Raw genomic sequence first — 24372 nt, 5'->3', positions numbered from 1 at the left:
TCCGATCATGAACCGGAGAGACTCAAGTTTAAGGTCAACAAAACATATAAATAAATAAAGAATGAAAAATAAATATATTAAAAGTATTCCAAGAACAATTACTGTGGTATCGCTATTTTTATTCTTATTTAATGGAAAGGATCAGACTAATGGTATTTGCCGTCTGTACGAAATTCGCAAGAAGTTTGCAGAGTATAACAAAATCTACCTACCGAAATTTTGTTTATTTGAAAGCAGCTACCAACGTTCACTTATCGACTTAAGGGCATGTGCACGAGTTTTGCATTTGAACTGTCCATATAATTTAAGGAGGTGCTTAGCTCGTCACTTGTTTGAAGCTGTTAGCGAAATATCGCCAATGAAAAGGAAAGAAAGTGTAAGTCTTTAGCCACACTTTGATTTGTCTGCCTCTAGCTTTTCGTCAAGTGCTTGACCTTTTTTACATCCCAATTTATTCCTTATCATAAGAGTTTCAGTTAGTTTAATACTTGAGATTGGAACTTAATTATTTATTACTCGTAACCTTTTGCAAATTTTCTATATAATAAATCATTTTGTGAGGTTTTCTTTTCTTATTAATAATTGACATATCAAAACAACAAATCTTGAATAATCTTGAGTGTTGTCATGAACTTTTTAATGCAATATACGTATAGTCCATTAAGGTTTTAAAACCCCAAGAAATATGTTTATTAAACGCTCTGCACGAGATTTATTTTTATATTCGCACCAATCAATTTGGCATGAACTTTCAAACTGAAATTAAGCTCTTGACTTTGCCCGAAAAATACCACCTTACTGACCCATATAGCATCGACATAAAGCTTCGGGCTAAGGCAAAAGCGGTGCGCCCGGCCCCAAACCAGAGAAAAGTCCAAGCCAGAGGCTAGCTAAGCCGGACCAGGCCCAGTCCAAGTCACAGAAGCAGTCGTAATCGGTGCTTGAAACTTGATTAATCGTTTACACGTGAATCAAATTGAAGAAAAAACGTTAATTCAAATGGCCAGCATGCATTGTAGAAAAAGTCTTAGCCGCTGCCGCTGATGCCAATATATATTTATTGGCAATTATGCTGCGGCTGATTAGGCATAGCCCATGGCATTAGCTGGGCCCGATCCTGCTGTCAATGTCAACTGTTCGCAGCTGATTGACATTTGCATAATATTGTGGAAGCGGCAGAGCCAAAGTCTAGAAGATATGTGGGCCTGGGCAAAGTGAAAGTCCATGCGAGATTAATAGGTCGCAATTTGTCATGCGGCAGCACGGAGATGTCTTCTTGGCCTGGTCTGCTCTCTTGGCGTGCACATCATGTCATTTTCATTCATTGTAATCGTGTGCTGTCAGCAATGCCACAAAAGCGCGTCAAATGACATGTGCGAACTCAATCGATTACCATTTGAGTAGGAAGTGTGCAAACTTGTGATGGGTGAAAATCGAGTTTGTGTCTTAAGTCTTTCGTATTTGGTTCCGCACTTTGCGCGCACAAGCGGAAATCTGACAGCCAGTACACGCAGACAAACACAAGCACACACACACACAAACATCCATACTTAGCAGAAACATAGCTAAAAACCTTTGGAATGTGGTAATTAATTAAGCCAGGGAAAAGAGCAGCAAGGTGCCTGCAACAGTCAACGGCAGCTGTCGAAGAATTTTTCCATCTGTTCCATGTTAGCTTGAAGGTTACCGCACACGGTAGCAGCTAGAGCTGGAAAAGCCATAGCTAAAGTTCTCGCTGCGGGTTGGGGGTGGGCGGTAGCCAGGCGATAGGCGATTCACTGGAATCCAAACATTGCATGCATGAAATGAGCGTAATTATTAAGTACCAAGCGAAGATACTAAGCTGGGCCACAGGCCACAGCCTGCGACGGGCCAAGGCAGTGGCCATGTCTTTATTTAATAGTTGTGTAAGTATTTTTCACAGCAATATTGAATTTTCCACACACAGATGACATGGGTCAGTAACCTAGAAATGAAAATAACACCTTGCCGCCGCTGCCAACTGCCATAAATGCGGACGGAATGGAGCAACGATGAGCCATGCCAAGCCAGAACCTAACCCGACCAAGCGACCAAGCGACCAGGCGACCAACCTACCGTCGACCATCGACCAAACAACCGACCCCCCTGTGTTTGCTTACGTTTCCAAGTCCATATCTATATCTAAGCATGTGTATGAGTCGACGTCAACATCAACAAGACGAGAACCTGTATGAAAGACAAGACTTTGCCAAGATCACTAGAAAATTTGTTAAACCGCAAAAGAAAATGTTGAAAACACGAAGCCCAAACCGCAAAATGTGGCGAAAAATGAACGCGCACCTGAGCGCAAGCGGAATGTAAATTAAAACAACACTTAAATAACTATATAAGTCCCTAACAGCTCTTAATGGACGAGCTCCAGTCCGAGTTCAAGTTTGGGTTCCAAAATTGAGGGGGGCATCGACACCCAGTCCAATTGCTATTGTTGGCCGCAAGACGGTCACAGTCATTTAACAGCTGGCACTATTATATAATAAACAATGCTGCCGAAAAGTCACAGAACCACAGACCGACTGCTACCGTCTGCCAGAAGATCAAATGCGGTCATACGCCTGGGCCAAGTCATTGGCTTGGCATGCGTGTTACGAGATGGCGAGCAGAGATCTTTAAAAAATCGCCCAACACCAGCTTCAAGTCGTTCGTAGATTAATTTCGAGTGACAAATTATACATGAAACATAACGGCAGTCCAATATTTATGTGAAGATTCCCACTACCTGAACTTGAAGCTGACGCTGCAGCAGCAGCAGCAGCCACACCACAGCCAGACATGCGTGGCGATAAGTTTAGGCCTGGCTCTGCGCATGAGGCCGTTGTCTTAGCCAAAGTTCCCGGCCGGCGCGGCAGTTGACAGCTAAAATTGAGATTAATTGTGCTAAATTAAGTGAGTGAGAAATTACAAAATTATTGCAGCGTTGCTGTTAGAAACTGCAATCAGTTGCATCAGCTTCAGTCGCAACAACTGCAGCCGCAACCTCAGCAGTTCCTTCCTGGATCTGAGCTGTCGTTCTCTGACTTGAAGGTACCAACAAATTATGCTGGACTGTTTTGGCAGCTAATGCTCGTTTTGTTGCCACCCCGCCGACCCGCCAGTCCGCCAATTCCGCTGCGGGGCACCTAAGGTGCCATGCGAAAATTACAGGTGTATGTGACTGAAGGCTGCGAAAGATGCATAGGTGTGATAGCATTGGCAATGCACCTAAATTGCTGAAGGCTGTTGATTTGCTAAAGTGCACTTAGCTCTACACAATCACACACTTAGATAAGCTGCGAGAGTTCCACAGTTTAAATATTTATGTGCGCAATAATTAATTTATCTTCATGTGAAAGTTACACGTTATCTGCTTAGTATACAAAAAACTTGTAACAATAAGTTGAGTATTTTAGCAAATTTCGATTTTCTTAATCACTTTTGTCATACGACTTAATTATTTTAACTACAGTTGGTAGGATGCTTCTAAAGATCATTTGGGTCAACAGTGCGTGATACCCCTAAAGGTATCAAAATGCGTTAAATTTCTGACATGCTACGGCAAGAGAAGTAAACCTCTACTGAGAAGGAAACATTTTTACAATCACAAAGAATAAATGATTCACCCACAAAAGACTGGTTCCCGAAAAGCTTGCGACTTAACCTCATATGCTATATGTATAGCATATTACGCACAGGCTAAATAAAATAAAAAAAATTCCAAAAATTTTAAAAAATTCCAATCTACGTCTATAAGTTTTTAATTAAACATATACTTATACGAAAAAATATTTGAAAGAGAAATCCCATACTATCTTATTGGGCAACATATTCAGCAATAGAATTCGTCAGCGAAAATTTGTTACTACTGATTTGTTGCGCTCTGCGGAGGCTCTTGGGCCCAATCAAGAAATAGTTAACCTTTGCTACGATATGTTGCAGCTGCTTCAATCAGCTGCAATACCGCCGGCTGAGGTATGTGCCACAGTTTGAAGAGCTCACACCCACAAGCCTAGAGGTGACACATCAAATCAGAGTTGGCTGTCCATGTGGAAACTCATACCAGAATCGGGGTACCTTCAAATCGGCCATATGAAAAGGCGTTGCCCAATAGTCAGTGGCAGTGGCAAGTTGCAACTTTGGCCACAGGCCGCACGCCAATGAACCGCACGAACGTCAAAAGCTGTTACAAATTGTGCAATTGGTTTGGGCTAATACCAATACCGCGGCACACAAAACTTTTCTCTCTCTATTTGAGTTTCTAGACCTCTACTGGTGCCTATATGTATGTTTGTGTGTGTGTGTGTGTGTGTGTGTGTGTGTGCTCATCATGCCGCCACCGGCGGTGCAGACGTGCCAAAGAGGAAGCACAACAAACTAAAATGGTATACGACCACTGCAACCTGTTTAAGCCAAGGCAACAACGTTCATGACGCCGCTTGGCCCCAGCCCCAGCTCCAGCTCCAGCTTCAGCTCCAACTCCAGCTCCAGCCACACTTTACAGTTTGATTTCTCACGAGGCAGCCACAGCAGCCGCTGCCGCAGGACCGTTACTTACTTACATCTGGTTCCGCACTTCAAGTTCAACTCAGACAACATGTGGCTTGCCAGGCAAGGAACGGCACAAGTCCCAATGTCAGTGCCAGCTCTAGTGCTAGAGCCACTGCCTGTTCAGCTTACAAATTTGAATAGGGATTTTGTTTTCACTTCTGTCTGGGTCGCCTTCAAGTGGCACAAGGTCAGTGGTGTCACGGACTGGGCCTCTGATTGAGCCGTTGTGTCCGACTTCGCACAGGATGTTAGAAAGCGAATTATGCAATGAAATCTAACAAGCATAAATATACATGACAAAACAGTTGTATTTAAGAACCTGTTAAGAAAAAAGAAAACCTATACAACCAGACTGAATCGTATTTTATGCTAAAATTTCCTTATTTGACTACTTAAATGCACCTTTTAACGGTTCGCTTTGATTCCAGCCGGAAAAGAGCTGCCAGCCTGTTCTTATGGAGAGTCACAAAAATTAGTTGTCTATAATGGGGAATGCGACTTATGAAAATATTTGCGAATAATTTACTAATGCAAAGGCACTACGTTGATGATATTAATGATGATGATGGTGCTGATGTCGACGATGATAATAATGATCATGATGATGATGACACAATAATGAGTTCTAGTTTCAGCTGAAGTCGGCAGATAGTAGTATTGCAACGCATGTAATTGTCGGCATTGCATTTGTCAAACGTTTTTTTACCGTCCTGAATAGCTGACGCAGTGCAGCAATTAAAACAAGAGTCTCGTGTCAGTGCGTGGCCCTGGCTATGCGCTGGACTTGAACTGGGAATATTGCTTGGGGGGACTGGGATTGATGCTGTGATTGAACTGCACTTTGCGACCGACCAGTCAACCAACAAGCGAGGCGACCGACCGCAGTGCGTGGAACCTGTTTAGTTGTCTATATTAGATATGAAGCAACGATAAGTGGAGCGCTCCGATGCCTCTAAAGAGCTCTGCAAAGATTTGCAGCGGCATCACTACCAGCAGCAGCAGCAGCAGCAGCAGCAGCTACAGTTCCCAGTTTCCAGCATCCAACAAACGGCAGCTGAGATCGTCAATACAAACATGGCAGAGATATCAGCGACAAGCTGACATTCTCTAATAATTGGCAAGTGACATTCCTTCGCGCTTTGAATTTACAGAATTTATGGTCAAAGGCACTCCACTGAGTGGACATACTCTGTCCGTACCCTATCCCACATCCTATGCCCAAGGCTCACCCAATTCTGGGCAATCGACCGGCGTTTGATGCACATCCGCCAGCACAACATGAGTGAGCTCCTTCAAGTCCATTACTCCAAATTATGTGGCCGCTGTATGCAAGTTTACAGCTTCGCTTCCATAGGCTGTCCAACTCCCAGGCTACCCAGTCCCCAGTCCCCTAGCGACCGTGCGACGGTCTTTGGACTGCTGCTGCCCCTCATACCCACACACGCTCTGCTGGCAGCTGAAATGTGTGCGTTTTATGTGGCGCCGCCAGCATGAACATCTATATAAAATATATATCCATGTTAGTCTCATCAGCAGCAATTAGCCGAGTGAAATTCAACACTAGCATGTGGGTCCATTGTCCAAATGGAGCACTCTTCGGCGGCATCGTAAAAACACAATTGGTCAATGGGCGAATATCTATAGAAAAAGTTATTTTCAACTTCTGTGCGCTCTCTAAGGAGTTTCAAGATCATCATTAAGGATCTTAAGTTAATTGTATACCAATTTAGTAGAGCCATTTACTCAATATTCGACAGTGGCCCATATTTCTCAACACTTTAGAAGTAATTATGCTTTTGTATCAAATATGTATTACATATTTCCTCATTAATAATTAAAGCATGATCTATATTCTTAAAGGCGCATTGGCCAACGATTTGAGGAATTCGCTGAAAATATTGACGAATTACATTTTATAATTAACATGTTATAATCTGGGTTGTTTTAGATGCTAACGTATTTACATTTTAAAAATCTGTTTAGAAGGTATAGAAGTACCAATTATACTCAAATACGAGTCATATTGAGTATGAGTACCAGACCAGAACAAGTGAGGACTCTAGCCAGTATTGGTGACTAGCAAATACCCTGCACCTTCTTCAATATCAGAACCACCAAGCAATACGCTGCTGCTTGCTTAATATATAGAAAATAAATATATACTTGATCTATATCTGATGACTCTAGCTCTTTACGACTAAAGGATATACTTAATGCCTATTACATACATTTGGATTTTGCACAAATACAATATACCCGTATACCCCTTTTTAATGGGTTCAGGGTATAAAAAGTCATCTATTAGATATGAATCTATACCATGATTTTTGTAACAGGACGCAGGGTATATTTTAGTCGACTAAAATTGGTTCGGTTTCTTTTATAAGGTGATATATGTAAGCTATGAGAGTCTCTTTTCATTGATAAGAGAAACGAACAGAAGGCTAACAGCCGAATAATATGAAATGCGTTTTCTTAACACATTTGCAGAACAGATTCAGCTTAAATACTTAGCTTTTCACTTGCAGCCTCATCTATTTTTATTATAAAAACCATTTGCCCAAGGGCAGTACACAAAACAAACTCCGTAACTCATGTACAATGTGGTATAAAGAGCGGGGCATTTCATATCTGGTATCTGGAATTTGCTTGGCAACAATCTTAACAAGCACCTGTCTTGGCAGCCGCCTCGCAACGATCGTCAGCGAACACCTTTATTTAAATAAGCCGCAGCTTTAGGATCTGTCTGGTGCGTGGTCCCATTTCGCTCGCTCCAAATCTAACAACTTCAGTTGACCCAATGCTAAGCAGCTATATGTTGGACAATGGCCCAAAGCAGTTTAACGGACATTGTTCATGTTATTGTTGTTGTTGTTGTTGTTGCTGTCGCGTTGTCGTCTTTGTTGCGCTAGAAAAAAGGGTGGAACAAGTCTTGAGACATGTTACTCCATACTATGCCAGGCAGGCAGCAATGAAGTGAGGCAAAATGTGCTAGGCTGCCTGCTGACCATGTCCAAGTCAGAGTTGGAGTCGGCAACCGCGTCCGAGTCCAAGTCCAGCACCTGAACTTGTTCCGCGAAACGTGTTTGGTATTTGCCTCCGAAAATACAAAAAAAAAAATAAACAAATAAATAAAAAAGAAAAAAGAAAAACAAACGCGAACAACAATTTTTGCCTTGACTTGCGACTGGTTGCGACCAGGTGAACAGGCGACCTGTGGCGGTGGCAGTGGAAGTCGCTTCGGTTCTACTTGTACTTGCCAAACGTTTGCGAATATGATTGCCAAAGAGACACATACGAGCCAGCCGACATGTTGGCCCAGAGCCATAACCAGCCCCAGCCCCAGCCCCAGCTCCAGCCCAGCTCAAAGTGTGGCCACAAATCGAATTGCAGTTAATTAATAACATTGAAAACAACTTGCAGCAGGTGCGCCTAATTTGGGTGGCGCCCATGTTGACGCCCTTTTCGCAGCGGTAACCGTATCCTTGCCACCTGCACACCCGTGCCGCTGTCTGTGTCTGGTCAAGTGTCTTGGCCGCAGCTTCAACTACAACTGGCTTCGGTTGACTCAAAGTGCAGTTAGACTTAGTTGCGCTCTCTCGCTTCTCTCTGCAAACTCTTCTCTGTGCAAGACTTTGCATAATTTTAATTTGTGGCATAACTTGTTTCGTAATTGAGAATTACATTAATTTCGTGGCAAGTGCGTGCGTGCGTGCGTGCAGAACTAGCTCGACGCTGTGGCACACAGATGGGACTGCTCGCACGGGGCTATTGAGTCATTTGGGGAAAAGCAGCAATAAATTGACCAAGATAAGCAAACGTATGCCAATATTTATACCACTTCGTGCTCGCGATACACCGTTGTTAGACGTTGTCTGCCGGCTGTCGAATATTTCTCTAATGATCAACGCGTTGATAGCTCGCCGCAAACATATCTATCTTTTATTGCACGCAATTTCCTTCCAGCACACAATTCGTTCTGCAAATCATTTCGCATTGCGCATAGACAAACATTTTTAGTGGATGCTGGCGGCGCACTCGCCACGCTCTTGAAGATAATCAGTGGGTAGGCAGTTAGCCAGCAGCAGCAGCAGCAGCAGCAGTAGCAGTAGCAGTAGCAGCAATGGCAGCAGCATTGCAAAATGTGGACCTGGCACTTGCCAATGCAAAATGCCAAAGGACCGCAGCCACTTCTATCTGTGTTTCCATGGGGGCATTAGCATAAGTAATCAGAGTTTGTAAATTGCATGTAATTATTGTGATCGAAGCTGGCATTGCATAGCATCAAATCCAAATATATCTTTAACTGTCTGCCTGTCTGCCACGTCAACAAGGTACTTACAAAGCCAATCACTCAAATTAATTTCTAAATAGTTGATTGATTTCCTAAAGCAATAATAAATCTATGAGCTATGATCTAACTGAATTTACCGATTGAGTGCTTTCCATTAAATTAAATCTGAACGCATTAAAAACAATTTTCTTAATTGTACTCTCACATAAGCGAAACTCTAACTTCGTGAAGTGACCAAGGGATCTGTTTTAAATATGAATTGCTCCTGATTGATACTTAGGTCCTATTATTCATTTTCAAATCCCTAAAGTACTCAGTTCTGATAGGCACCTCTTGCACCTGTCTTAATTTAAATATCAAATAACTTATAACTGTGCATGTAATATTTTACTTAATTGCTTTTATAACTTATTCTGACCCATGTTGTTAGATACAATAAAAGTATATTTTAGAATAAGACTAAACTCTATAGAAATATATATAAATGTGTTTGTGCTGACTGACTGAATGGCAGAGCTTGAAACCTGATTTTCTAACTTTAGCTCAAATTCATTTGAGGGGTTTTCCGCACTTTTCAGAATATCCATTCCTCCTTGGAGGAAATGGTGGTCAAAGTGTCGGCTTAAAATGTCAAGCTTCAATCCACGGAACTAGAATTAGAGGAATACATTAATTTTATCTATTGGTTCCTTATCCAATGGACTTCAAACAAATTTCCAAATATCTAGATATATCAAAAACAAGTATACCTTTGAACGTGAGTTGATGTATTTTATTGGAAGCAGAGAAGAAATTTTCAAAGATTAGATCAAAATTAACTGTACTTGGCAAAATTAAATAATCCTTAAAATACTTGTTTGAATTGTAAAATCCAAGTGTAGCAATGTTAATTTTAGATATCTCACAGCACAATTTTAATCACTTAATACAAAAAAAGAAGCTAAACAACAACAAGCCATCTTGTTGGCTTTATAAATATATGTATTTCTGTCTAGCTGATTAGTTGGAAAAACATAGAGATCTTAACTTGTTGAACTTCCTGTGAAGTGGTTACTGCGAAAAGCCACAGAAACACACACACACACATACACGCACACATAAACATTCCACGCATACACCTATTTCGATATGGGCCAATTGATTTCATTGCTAATGATTGTTAACGGTTTCTCAGACACTTGCAGCGTCAGCTGCGGAAATCAGTGGTTACCAGGGAACGCCCGATTCTCTAACTGCCACAGGTGCAGCAGCCAAGAACTGCAAGCTCTACTCTACCCTACCTCAACTAACTTTATATAGACGGGCACGGAGCTTGGCTGGCCAGTTGGGCAGTTGAGCAGTTCTCAACTAGCAGTTGGCTTGACCGGTTGGATCTCCATGTGAACTGGTGTTGGTTTATCGGGGCAATGATTTGGCGCACGTTTGTGTGTGGTTTGCTCGATGGTTGTCTGATTGATTGTGCATTTCGTTTATTGTCAGTGGCTGGGCTTATCACATCAATTGCAATTTGTAAACCATTTGAGGCTCGAGGCTACACTCGACTTCTCGGCTTCACTGCCTAATCGGGCAGACAGAGGACCCAAGTCAACTTGCACACCTTCAATGCTTATGCAAGTTTTTCCGGTCTGCGCTGGTCATGTGATGACTTTACAGCCGGCAACTTAATGACCCTCGCGACTTAATTAAGGCCTAAACTAAAGCACTTTGATTGATTTACATACACGCCACATAGACAGTCGCCTGAGGGTTTTATATGTGTTATACAAGAGTAAGAGTAGCATGCCAAAGTCAACGAACAAGGGACGCGATTCCTGACGACTGCATAATTACCCTATAAGACTCAATTAACTGTAAATTAAAGAAAATGCTCGATTACATTATGGCTGCACTTAATGTCGCGTGTGATAATGGACCAAGCCCAAAGAACTGAGACTGAGGCACCGAAAACACTGCACCAGAGGCAGTCAGGCAAAGACTGCAGCGACGACAACGAAGGATGGAGACGAGCACGACAAGATCAACTCTGGGGTAAAAGCATTTTTTTTTTTTGCTTTTTCTTTTAACAGCCAGTCGAATTAGAGCGGGAAAATGTACGAAAAAGATAAAAGCAGAGAATTAAATAACAAGGCACTTAACGTTTACACTTAACAAGGCGACGCTGTCGAGTTGGCCATAAACTGGGGGGACTAAAATGCCATTAAGTGTCATTGCTCATTCCTGCGAAAGATTGATATCAAACTTTAAATATGCGTACCAGCGAATGGAAGAGCCCATAATGCAGAACAGAGCACAAGCACAAAAATCAACAAGAACAAACACCGAGTCCCGAATCCCGAAACTCGAATCCCGATCTGCGCTATGTACATACCACAAACTGATGATGTTCGCGAACGCTTTGGTCCGATGGAGCTGCAACTCAATGTTGCAGTCGCAGGTGGCGACTCTGGTAATGCGGTCAGTTCGTTAGTTAATCACATTACGAATAGCATACTTCCGTTACCGTCACCGTTATTTTGGTTGCACTGTAACGCGACACAGAGCTGGGCGGGCACACACAGTATCCTGCTAGGATCCTTATGCTGTTGTTCTACTGTATTGTTGTTCTGTTGTTCGCGGTTGCTGTGCCACTGGCCGGTCGCACTTGGCCTAGACGAGATCTTGACAAAACTAACTCGATCAGCATTGATCAAACGCATTTCAACTGAAAGTCATGTGCCGGACGCCGGCGCTGCCGACGCTGCCAACGGAGCGGCAGCGATCCGCCTTGCATCCCAACTGCAGCACCACAGCTCACTCCCGATCTTCGAATGTGAGCAGCGTACAGAAATTTATGGCTGAGCTAGCTGCACCGCGCAATGCGCTACACGATGGGCCGCAGCTAATATATTTCGGTCTGTTAATGAATAGAAAGCCCCACTTGCACTCCCAAATGGGCTGATACCACATACTAAGTGGTTTTGGCCACAGATCAATCTGTAATGGCAAAAGAAAGTCGCAAATGTAGCACCCAAAGCTTAGGAGTCTACCAAAGATAACTTTCATTATTGCTCCAAAAATGAACGTGAGAAAATATGATCTAATACTTAGTATTCAAAACACGGCCATAAAATGATCCGTAGTTCGGTTCAAAGTTCAAATCAACTATCTGGCTTTCAGGCACCCAGAATTTGATTTAAAACTTGGATTGTCATATTTATTGTAAACAATTTACGACTGGACAGTTTGGTTCAAGTCCAGATGGATGATAATAAATAAAAATTATTGAATAATCGCATTATCTTTCTTTCTCAAATTATTTATCAAAAATTAATATTTATCGAAAAAATATCTTTTTCTAAAAAAATAAGATCAGTACGGGGTTAAGGCTAGAAAGTGAAATTTCTTCTGTTAAAAAACACAATTTCGAAACATCAATAACAATTAGCAGTCCCTATAACCCACATGCTATTAGCCAAGTAGCGCATTACAAATGTGAAAAATCTTTTCACAGCAGCGTCGTCAATGCCGGCATCGACGTCGACGTCGACGTTTCAGCTCGTTTTGCTGCTTCTCATTTTGTGCATGGTTGGAGCAACAGTACAATCAAGTTTCCACCAATGTGAATTAAATAGTTATCCAAAAGAGAGGCGGCAGAGAGCTGGCCAAAGCCGCAGAACGTAGAACGTAGAACGCAAGAAATCCCAGACGCAGACCACAAAGTAATGGAAATATTGAGAATTCCTTGGCAGCTGTGGCACTACTGGCTCTTTTGACTGTGACTGGGACTGTGACTAGGATTGGGTCTGGTGCAGTTACTCAAAACGACCATTAGAAACGAACATTAGCAGAAAGAGCAGCACCGGCAGCAACAACAATCACAGCCACAACAACGACGACAGCACTGGAAAAAAAAAACTAACGAACCTTGACAATTAAGTTTGCGCCACACTGCCAAACCCAATTGGAATTCAATGTGCATGCAACGCCGGCAGCAGCCGCAAATGACGTTTGATGATGATGCTGCCCATGCCCAGTGCCAGTCTCATCATTAGCTAGCAATACCGATAATGAAGTTGGTTAAGATATTGCCATACACTAACACACAACACACAACACAAAACACAAAACACTCACATACACTTGTGTGTTTAGAGACTCGTCTCTAGCTGCTGTCGCTTGCTAATTCTCCAACAAATGTTTGTTTATTGTTGTTGTTGCTGATGTTGTTGTTGTTGTTATTGGTGCTGTTGCTGATGTTGCTGTTGCAGCGTGTACATGTGTTGGTACAAATCGATGTGACGCTAACATCGACTCGCAATTCGCAGCCTCCTCGCAGCACGCTCGAAAGTCGCGTGTTGATGCGCCAGGTGGAAAAATCTCGTTAAAGGTCGTGTCACAAATTCTACCCCAAACGCCAGCAGCAGTAACAACAACAACAGCGCACAATGCGCATACAGCAACCGCCAAGTGCAGAAAAAAAATGCAAACTCGTGCCGCTGCTAACACAATAAATTTTCTCTATCTGGCCGCAATCTGGCCATAGAGCCCATAACCATTCAAGCTGCGTAGTTGGGTGGCCAGCAGTTGGTTCGCCCAAGTACTTGCAGCTTTGTTGCAACCTGCAACTGTTGCAAGTGGTAGCCGCAGCAATCACAACACATTTGTCGCACGCCGTATTCGCTGGATTGAGATTAGGTTTCTAGCTTAGCAAGATTTATGAACTGGCAACTTTGATGGAGGTGAAAGGCGATATTCTAGTGCTGCCAGTGGAGCAAATCAAGCAATTAAATTTAAGAGCTATGCAAACATTGTAACACGATTGTATTAAGAGCCCTAATGCAGTTTCCGATGCGGCTATACACGGAGATACATATAGTGTGTACGTATATATTTCAAGTGCTGAGAATAGCTACGAAAGGCAATCGTCTACTTACAGACAGATGAACATAGCATTAATTATATTTTCTTTCTTACCTTTTGCTTTCTAATATCGCTGTAAGCCTAAAATAATCATTGTTTCCATCATCGAAACGAAGCTTGACATGTTGCACCTTTCATATGACATTTTTGAATGTCTGAAAGACCGATGTCTTACTTACATCGAAACATCAAATGAAAATCTATCATTGATCTAGTCTAGTACAATGATAGATTTAATAGTCATTCTCCCTCTGGAGCTCACCATATGTTGTATATCCTTTTAACAAAATAAGTTATTCTATTGTTATTCTACTTGTTGAAAGAATTTAGCAAATTAAGGAAAAGGTTATCGCTTTTGCCTTATTTCTCTTTTATGTCAAGTCTTATTAACAGAATGTCATAAAGCTAGCTAGACGACTAACCAAACTGATTAAGCTTTGAATATATAAAGAAATGAATTCTGGCACCAAAAGATAGTTTTCCAGGATACTTATCAAACTCGATATAAAAATTACTATTGCAGTTTTATAGCATCTATAATTTAAAATTAATTAGGCTTCAAATAGAGAACGAAAATTAATGTGATCTATATGACGTTTAAATCAATGTTTAATTTAGCTGGCATGTGGGCAACAACAACATTTGTTGATTTTGTTGATTTTAAGTCCAGCTATAACTTTTTCTGCACTTTTTTTCCTGGATTTATACACCTTCCTTTTTTCCTCTTGTATACAGACTGCAACTAATTATGTGCAATCATCCTGAGCCTGGGTCTTGTCGCAGCTGTTACCTCAGTCGTTGTGTCTACCCCGATCAGCCGTGGGCCTTTCGACACGCCGAAATGCGTGACCCCAATTGGGAAAGAGGAGAAGAACAGAAAAGTGGCACAGGTTGTAAAGGGCAAACGGCCGGGAATGAGGATGTATGTGCATGTGGATTTGTAGGCTGCGATAAGCGATCACAAAATGAGGGATAACTGGTCAGTTAATGGATGGGTTCGCTATAATTGATGCCACTTTAAATTGAGCAAATGGTCAAGCCAGAAAGAAAGTGCACAAGGGACTGCAGGCGAGGCACCAACTGCTGATATTGTAACTGATGCTGCTGCTGCTTATGCTGCTTATGCTGCTGGTGATACTCAAATCTTAAGTGATATTTCACATCAACCTTTCTCCTGAGCCGCAAAAGCGGACCCGCCGGCCGTTAAGATGCAGACCAACCCAAGGCTATATGAACATGCATTATATGCGAACGTGTCCAATGCGAACGTGTCCGTAGCTACAGCCTTTTAATCAAGCACATTTCGAGCAAGTGATTTTATTTCATTTGTTTGCTGTTGTTGCTGCCTTTTGTGCATTTTTGCTCACTGACCAATTTAACCGCTTGAGCACAAAATTTCACCGCAAGATCATCGCACTTTGCACGCAACCCAAACAGTCAAAAAACAAAAACACAAAAAACAGTAAAAAAAATTTAACTTAAATTCCAACTTAAACTATAAAAAAAAAGTAAACGCCAAAACAAAAAGATGTTCCTGAGCTACGTCCCAAAGTTGGACATGGGGCATGTTTATGTTTATGTATGAGTTTGCACACATTTTGGGGCAAAAACTAAAAAAAAAAATAAGAAGAGAACAAACAGTTAGCTGGCTGGCATGCTGCAGTCTGCAGTCTGCATTTGGAAATTGGTGCAACGCTGCGGTGCGCCTCTGAGTGGCACTCGCATGCTCCAATTATTTGGGCTTTGGGCAGTCCTGTCATTGGTTATATCACTCCGGAGCTGGGTTGAATGCACCCCAGAGCATTGCATTTGAAAAGCGCGTTTCATTAGCCTCTGACTCTGACGCTAATAAATTGGCAAAACGTAGAAATCGACTGCATCATAACGCAACACACACACAGACACACACATGCAATCGTCCACTTGAATGATTGAACGATTGCATGAGCATAAGGCACACTCCAAATGCATCAACATCCACATCCACATCCATATCCACCTGGGCAATTCATCTGCTGCGACTGGCGGTTGCATGAATTTGCGCAAAAGCCTTAAAAATTAATTAAAAACAATTATTTAAAAATAAAATTTAATTAATTGCAATGTTGCATGAGTAGACACCTCGCGTATTGTTGTTGTTGTTGTTGCTGGCTGTTGCCGCTGTTATTGTAACGGTGGCAGTGGCCTCTTCACGGGGCATCCACACTTCTTTTGACTGCAACTCACGGGTGGTAAAACTCATCGTATGCATATTTTCCGTCCAACGTCCACTGTCCGATTATATTGTTGTTGTTATTCTTGGCTCTGAAATTCAATACACTGCATGGCCTATATAAAAGTATGGGAATGTTGAATGATGTTGGCCATGGAATGTGCTCATGCTATGCTTCGTTGCATGCCGCATGCCGCATGCCGGGAGCTCTGCAAGTGTTGGATTAGTGCATTATTAACTAATTAGATTGACTGTGGTCAATGGGCTTCCAGTTTATCTTTTGAGTATTATCGAGCCATATCCACATCTACACCTAATAATATTCATATCAATTCCTTACTGTTTTAAGTATGTAAAAAGCACATAATTATTTTTTGGCAGAGCCAGAACTCGAAGAACATAAAAAATATTCAATTCTATCTCGAAATTTATATAAATCATCTAGTAAGCTTTCAAGTTTCGCAACTAAAGTTTCTGTACACTAAGTTTTAGAACTACAGTTATTCTTTTACGATTTTTATAACATCTTCTGATAGATAATAATAGATAATAGTGTACTAGTTAAAGAATGTCATTGTGTGAAAAAGAGACCTTAAACTGGATACCATAGAAGAGATAATCCAAGGATGTGCAAGATAATGGGCAGAGCTAAGTCCTTGCGAACTCCAAAAAGGTTTCATTTCGAACTGCTTATGCCATACAATTTTTTCTTTCTGTCTTTTTTTCTTGATTGAACCCTTATTCATATATTCAATTATGTTGTAATCGCTTAGCTAAAAGCTGATATATAATTAAAACCAATTTAAGTCTAGCTTTTATAGTTTCACAGAACGAAGATGCGCGATGGCACTTCCTTTTCCTCAAAAACATAAAAAATGCCAACAAAATTTGTTAATTTTTACACACAACCTAAAAGAAAGCAGTTGCAGTTAGGCTCTCAACAAATAAAAATTAGCATATCAGTGCAACGTGTTGGCAATGAAGAAATTAACATGTTGCCACAAACTGCAGTTATGCATGCCCCGAAACAAGCAACAAGCGAGCGAACAGCGAACGGCAAAAACTTCGAACATCCCACGGGCTGCGGCAGCGGGCAACACATTTCAGAAATGCGCCCAAAATATGCCGAGAACAAGGAAATGTTTACTTTGGGCAGTTAAAATGCCAGGTCCGAGAGTCCAAAGTGACCGCTGGCCAATAATTGCGGCCCAAAAAGAAGGCTCAGTTGGCAGTTGCCAGTTGGCAGTTCGCTGTATTGGCCGAATGCTGTACGCATAAATTTAGCCTTAATTGGCTTTAATATTATGTTGTCAGTAAAAACGAAATCAGCAAACGCCAATCAAAAGCAACAACAACGAGGACAATCAGGATGGGAATCTGAATCAGAATCTGGACACGGACAGGGACAGGGACTGGGCAAGGTAAAGGGTTAGCGAGTTGCCAAATGTGGCACGTTTTTGAATGTTGCGGTGTTGGGCTTAATCAGCGGTTTCCACGCCATTCCCCAAAAAAAAAAAAAAAGAATAAACACACAAAAAGTAAAACACAGGGAAAGAAATATGTGAAAGCAAGGAACAGGCCCTTCCATAAGGCAGATGATTGTGATTATGGACGCGCTTTGCGATGTTGAGAGCCAAATCTGACTGGTCACTCAGCAAACCCAACCATGTCAATGCGCCCAGCCCTTTTGGGGCTTTTTGGCGCATTAACGGCTAGGCCGAGATCTGCCAGCCCAAGTTCGGGTTCAGCTTCAGGTTCAATGCCACCCAATGCGACGTGCAATAAAAACGAACTACCAAATTTAAACCATAAAAAAAAAAATAAAAGTAAAAAATGGAAAAACGTTTATAAAGCAATTACCAACACTGCTCGTGTTTCAAACCATATGCAAGCAACCTAACCTTGTGTGTGTGCGCTTGTGTGTATGTGCCCACCCTAGAGATGACTACGTGATCGACTAGCTATCAACTTGAAGATGGTTACAGGCTTTGACTGCCACGATTAAACTGGAACTACTGGAACTTTCTTTAGGATTATGATTACACATTAATCCTTTCCTAATACCCGGAATACAAGTTTACATCATATTTTTTGAAAATATGGACTTATTTTTGGATAAGGTAAGAGATAGAAAATCATATAATGACATTCATATAAATACAAGCAGCTAAAAGTCCTTGGAAATTATCAATTATTGCTCCATTAAGTGAGGCATGATATTAAGAAACTATCTATAATCTATTTATTATAATTAGGTTGATTTCTTTCAATTCCTTAGTCCAGTTGCTTATAAATACCATATACAAATATTTTATTAACCTAAAATCAAATTTTGATAATACTGCACAGATTGAGTAATTGTAATAAACCCATATATGTTATTTTAATTTGATATTAATATTGATGAGGATATATGCATATATGCACAATACTTTGAGTATTATTTAAAAAAAAAAATTAAAACACACTAATGCAAATAATACTATTAGTTAGAAAATTTTTTATTAACGGTATATTTCACTCACGCACGCACGCTACGCTCATCTCTAGTGCTGTGGGGAACCTGTGCGGCCGGGCAATTGTTGTTATTGTTGGTGTTGTTGTTTCTGCTCACAAATGAGCTAAATGTACGACCATGACTGTGGATAGACCTAGTCTAGCTATGTGGCAGTAACAACATCAAAAGTTCATTATACGCGCCCGCGAATCGTGACATTGCATAATGGACGCTGCAAGTGGCCAGCCTGCCGGCCGGACATGCAAGGCGCCGCCGCCGCCGCCGCAGTCGCAGTCACCGGGCCCCAGTCTTGGTGGCAGTCAAAGGTGGTGTGGTGTGTACACACATATATTACGGCAGTGCCACACCTACTTAGGATAGGAGGAACGTCGACCAGGTAAGCTCAAGCGTTGGCCAGGAAATTGATTCTTTGACTAACGGACCTCTGTCTGGCGCAGAAGATCCGTCAGCAAACAACAGCTCATCAGCCAACAGGCAGGGAGGCGGGTGGGCGTTTACGGCTACCTCATATATTGGCCATGGTCACGGTCATATATGCCTTCCAGTTGCCTTCCAGTTGCCCAAATCCGTCACAGACGGCTTCATGTCTTAACGCTGTCCAGTCGCAATTAGAAACCTGGCAAATGTTTCCCCTTATCACCGCACACTTTTCGACATTTTTAAGGTGTGTTCACCGTTTTTATTTTTTGTTTTTTTTTTTTTTTCTGGCACAGCCTTAGCCTCGACTACAACCAAAGCTCCCAACCCATTCCATTCCATAGCATCGCAGCGCCTTGTCGGCCAAATGTCTTAGTTACAACAAAAAAGATGAGGAGGAAAAAATGTGTACGAGCATTTTTCTTTTTTAGGTTATCGCATGAAGCATGGACTCGTATAGCTACATACATATAACTCCTACATGGTTCTCTTTTTGTCATACTTATAATAAAGGCGTTCCGTTCTATGCTCAAAAAAGTGTCCAGCGTCTTTATTTGGCCAGTGTTGTGGTTGTTGTGTTTGTTGGCGCATTGTGCCGCAACTTGGTCAGCAGCGTCGGCCCAAATGGGAGTAGAATTACGAGCTGCTGCAATGTTGACCCGTTTTCCTGCCTGCAACAACAACTCGGAACTGGACCACAGTCCGACACAGGGGCAACACGGGCAACCACTGGCAAGTGGCGTTGACATGTGCAGCCATGCTTATCCGCCAGTTGTACACCACATCCATATCCAAATACATATTCACAATTGTGGTCAAAGTTGAAAATGTTCGCCCAGGCCAAGTGAATGCTTTAGATAATCAAAAGCTGCTACCGAACGAGAAATGCATAATATTCATTTAATAAAGAAATCAATTGGGCTATCAGCTACACAAAAGTGCTTTAACATGTAGTAGAAAGTAGAAATATGCTAGTTAGCGAAAAATGATTAGATATGAGCAGAGCGAATTAAGAAGCAGAAAAAATTGAATAACTGACAGATAAGCCGTGCGCAAGTCTAAATTGATATGAAAGATATATTATAAAGAAAGAAACAAGCACGGAACAGAATGAAGAGACCTAGATAGGACAAATAACAATGAGAGTTTATGGTAAGTAGAGAACAAATTATGAGATTGACGAAACAACTTGGTAGTGTAGAACATTAAATCAACGTCTGAAAACCTATATGTCTCACTTAAATTCATGAGAATCGCATGGCAGAGCCACGGGAGGAACACTTGGTCTATGTTCGATTAAATACACATACATCTATATACACACCAACACACATATCTATATATCACATATCCAGCCGTTTATACACATATTCAAAGAAAAGTATACCACTTATAATGTCTGAAAATCTGTAAGTCTTACTTGCCCGACAAAGAATTTTTCCATTTCCAAAATATAATTATAACACTATCTTTGCATCGAAATTACAGAAGAGACTCTGAAAAGCTGTAGACAGGATACACGCACCCGGCCAACTGAAATGCATAACTTTCCCCAAACAACCCATGGAGGTATATTCGAGCACGTTTGTATATAAGTTCGCATTGATTGGCAATTGGCGGCGTCGAACAGCTCAATCAACATCATGTTTCAACCTTAAAAGCCATAAACAAAAAATTGCAGCGAAATCTGCCAACAACTAAATACCTCGAAACAAACAATAATAATTGTCTGATCCAAGTCAACAAATCTCTGTACACCGAAAAGGAGTAACACAGCAATCACAGGCAACAATGCAAGAGCGTTTAGACGATGACGATCCACAAAGCAGCAGCAACAACAACAACCACAACAACAATATCAACAGCAGCAGCAGCAGCAGCAGGGAACGCAGCGATCTCAGCGATCAATCAATCAATCATTTTCACTCAAATGCCGCTGTCGATGTCTTGCCCTATAGATTTCATTATGGTCATAACCATAACCCATAAACACTGAGACTCAGCCTGAGACTGATGAGACGTGTCTTATACATCAGCTGCTCGAGCTGTAGCCTTCTTCTGCGCTTAGACATGGACTCTCCCTCTCTCTGTCTGGCTGCTATGCAATTAAATAAACGAAAGTTTTCATTAATTTCGATTGCAGCGACTGCAAGAGACGACACTGGGACCAAAGCTGAGTCTGATGCTGATGTTGGAGCTGCTGCTGCTGTTGTTGCTGTTGCTGAAGTAGCCCCTCGCCGCGCTCTTTAAACAATTCCAATTCATTAGCGACGCTTTTGGGCCTGGTTGTCAAACATACCGGCGTGCTCAGCCCGTTTGCTGGGTATCTAGTCTTGGCCAGCCTCTAAGCTTCAGTTTAAGACTGGCTCTGGGTGTGGGTCTGGGTCTGGGGCGTGCTCTCGTGCTGCTCATAATGTCTGATGGATGTGACGTGCTTTGATGTATTTCACTTTTTAGTCAGCCAACGGCTCGGGAGGAAGGAGCGGGCACTGGAGCTGTTAAGTGCCAGCACATACGAGTACTCACAAGTCTCTGCTGCCCAGTCGCAGTTCCATTGCCGCCAATGTTGATGCTGCGGCTGGTGCGGCTGCTGCTGCTGTTGTGCTGACCATTTTCTAGTTTGAAGACATTTTCACATTGCTATAAAGCAAACAGCTTAAGCCGAGGTGAAAATAGAAAAATCGTTTCGCAAATGAAAAGCGCGAAAAACGCATTGCAAACAAAGAAAACGAGACGCGGTTAGCGTTTCCCCACACCCCGAACCTTCAATCTTGCTGCTAATACACTTAACAAAGGGTCCAACAACTTTGTCATAACCATCTGCCAAGATATGCTATATGTTTAGTTATAATAATAATAAGTTTTATTTTATCGTTTAAACTTTATTTTTACTCTCGGATCAATTGGTCAGCTACATAATTTTTTTTTTTTTCAAACTAAATTTTTATCACAACTTTCATTATTTCAGGTTAAGAATTCATAGTCTAGACCTGGATGGAATCCAGAACCTGATACTGATTCTTTCATTTTGATTTATCAAAAAACTATAAGACATTACTAAAACTATTATAAACATTATAAATAATGCTAAAAAGGAATCGTTCTAGAGCAAAAATCAAAATCAAAACTCAATAATAGTTGAGTTTTTGTAATTCATTATATAAATTTAAATTCTCTTCAAATCATGAACATTTTCAACAATAAATAAATAAATTGGTTTATCAAACATCAAGTATATTGTTTATAATGTGAACTAGAATGTTAAATTATTTAATACAAATTGGACTTTGATAGAATATTTTACATTTATGGTTTTGACTTTACTCCAAGAGTATCTTCTCTTCGGCTTTTCGGCTCCGGCAGTGCCTTGTGTTGGCCATTTCATTTTTTGTCATCCGTCATAAGCTGTCGCAGCATTAAAAGGGAAAGCACTAATCGCACTTTTCCTAGCACGTCTTTCAAGGGCCTGGCCTGGCTTGGTCTGGGCTTGGCAGCTTAAGGATGCACAGCGCCCGGAACTGGGCCCCAGCCCAAGTCCAATCTACGTACAATTCAGTTATATTTTATATACCTTGATTTACTTTCGCTTTCATCAAGCTCGCGCTCAAAATTTAATTTTGTTTTTTTGTTTGTGGCAAGTGCTAAAAATTAATAGCTTCATGTCACAGATAATATATCCGCCTGCTGTCGCGACACACATTCTGTCTATGTCTATATACACATTTGCAATTGGTATACATATATATATATATATATATATATATCTCTGTGTGTGTTTGTGTGTATATTCCTATGCACACACACACATATGTGGGTTTCTGTGCGTCTTTACACATTTAGCTGTTTGCTCGTTTGGGGAAAGCGGCGGCGACGGCGGCTCTCTGGCCTCCAAGATTGTGTTGCAATTAATCATCAGACAAAACGCATTGTTCGCGGGTGCGCACACATAACACACACTCAAGACACACGCGGCACACACAACGCGCTCCATGGACACCTTCAAAGCGCGCCTGTCACGCACTCGCTGCGCTGCCAGCCCACCTTCAGGCTGCTCCCGAATATTTAAGTCGGTCAAGTCCGACATTTCGCTTAATTTTTTTTTTGGGCTTGGGCAGCGCATGCCACGCAGCTAACGCTGTCTTGACCCAATTTGCAACAGCCTGGCGAAGATGCCGAAGCACGGGAGTTGAGGTCTATTGCGTTACAAGTCTCCTGTTACCCAGATGGGTGTGTCTTTAATTTGTTATCATCAGGGTTGGGCAAAGTTAAGTTTACGAGCAAGTCACTCTCTTATATAGAATATTTCATAGAATTGCTTTATAATCCAAATTTTACTTGTATGCATATTATAGGGACTATTACCATATAATATTGGGCGTGAAATCTTTTAGTGCAAAACTATACAGATATTTTAAAATGATTCCCAAGCTCGTAAATAAATTCTTCGATATAGTCATATATAATACATAATGGGCACATGGTCGGGAGGCTAGCTTCTTTTTTTGAAAAGGGGATTTTTTCGCACTTCCTGAAAAACAAAGAAACATGTCTCGAATCATTTGTTTTTTTTTTTTTATATCAAATATCTATTGTGTATGTAAATTTTATTTATGTATTTTAATTATAATTGTTTTTCACACGGTTACTTATGTACATACACATGTATATGGTATATGCATAAATCTATGTGTGTGTATGTGTGTGTGTATATTATTATTATTATGTATGCATATGCATATGTATGCGTAAGCGCGTATTAATTATTCATATCATAATTATGTAGATCGTATATTATCTACAGGTTCCTGTTCAGTTGTTGATCTTGTTTTACAAATAGATATTTTTTCATTTTAATATTGTATTGATTTTTACTTTATAAATCAGCTTAAGGTATTTATTAAAACTGTACGAAATTTGCAATGTTTCGCTTATCAAAAATTACAGCTAATCAATTTTAAGTGTTTTTCGTTTTTCATTATTTCGTTTCTTATTTGGTTTTTACAATAAAAAAAACAATTAGGTTGCTCGACTTTATCTTCGGTCTGACACGAGATTTAGTCAAGTTTTAAACCATATTTTCTTTTTTTTTTAGAACACATCGTAGTTAGCAGTATACAAGTATAAAAGTCTAAAATCAAAATTATTGTACAAACAACTCAGCAAAAACAACAAACGATTTATTTTATTATCTTTGTGGGGCTGGCAAGGGGAAATGCTTTGATAGTGGGCACCGTGAGCCTTATCAGAATATTTAAGTGCCCCCAATGAGGGATCTAAAGCCGAACATAGGGTGAACTTGCATTGGAATGGGCAATGGTTGATATAATTATGCCCCAATAGGTAATTGTCTAGGATGCAGCTACATGATTTCGATATCTCAATCTTTGTCTCACTACATGTTTATGTGTATATAATTAAGTGGTTGTTTTTCATTTCATTTTCCCATTGTTTTTATTAGTTATTATAAAA

At 41.0% G+C, this 24372-nt stretch overlaps 1 protein-coding gene across 1 annotated transcript in view; it reads right to left on the bottom strand.

Moving 5' to 3' along the window:
- Sb (serine proteinase stubble) overlaps positions 1 to 11470 on the bottom strand; it is a 29734-nt gene extending 18264 nt beyond the window's left edge. The window contains exon 1 of the mRNA XM_070206823.1: positions 11226 to 11470. The gene's annotated coding sequence lies outside the window, so the exon portion shown is untranslated. The remainder of the gene's footprint in view (positions 1 to 11225) is intronic.
- Between the last annotated feature and the right edge of the window lie 12902 nt (positions 11471 to 24372).

The sequence above is a fragment of the Drosophila virilis genome, chromosome 2 (genome assembly GCF_030788295.1).
Source record: "Drosophila virilis strain 15010-1051.87 chromosome 2, Dvir_AGI_RSII-ME, whole genome shotgun sequence".
NCBI classification, from domain to species: domain Eukaryota; kingdom Metazoa; phylum Arthropoda; class Insecta; order Diptera; family Drosophilidae; genus Drosophila; species Drosophila virilis.
The sequence above is the reverse complement of the archived record's forward strand: the minus strand, read 5'-3'. Positions and strand labels throughout refer to the sequence as shown.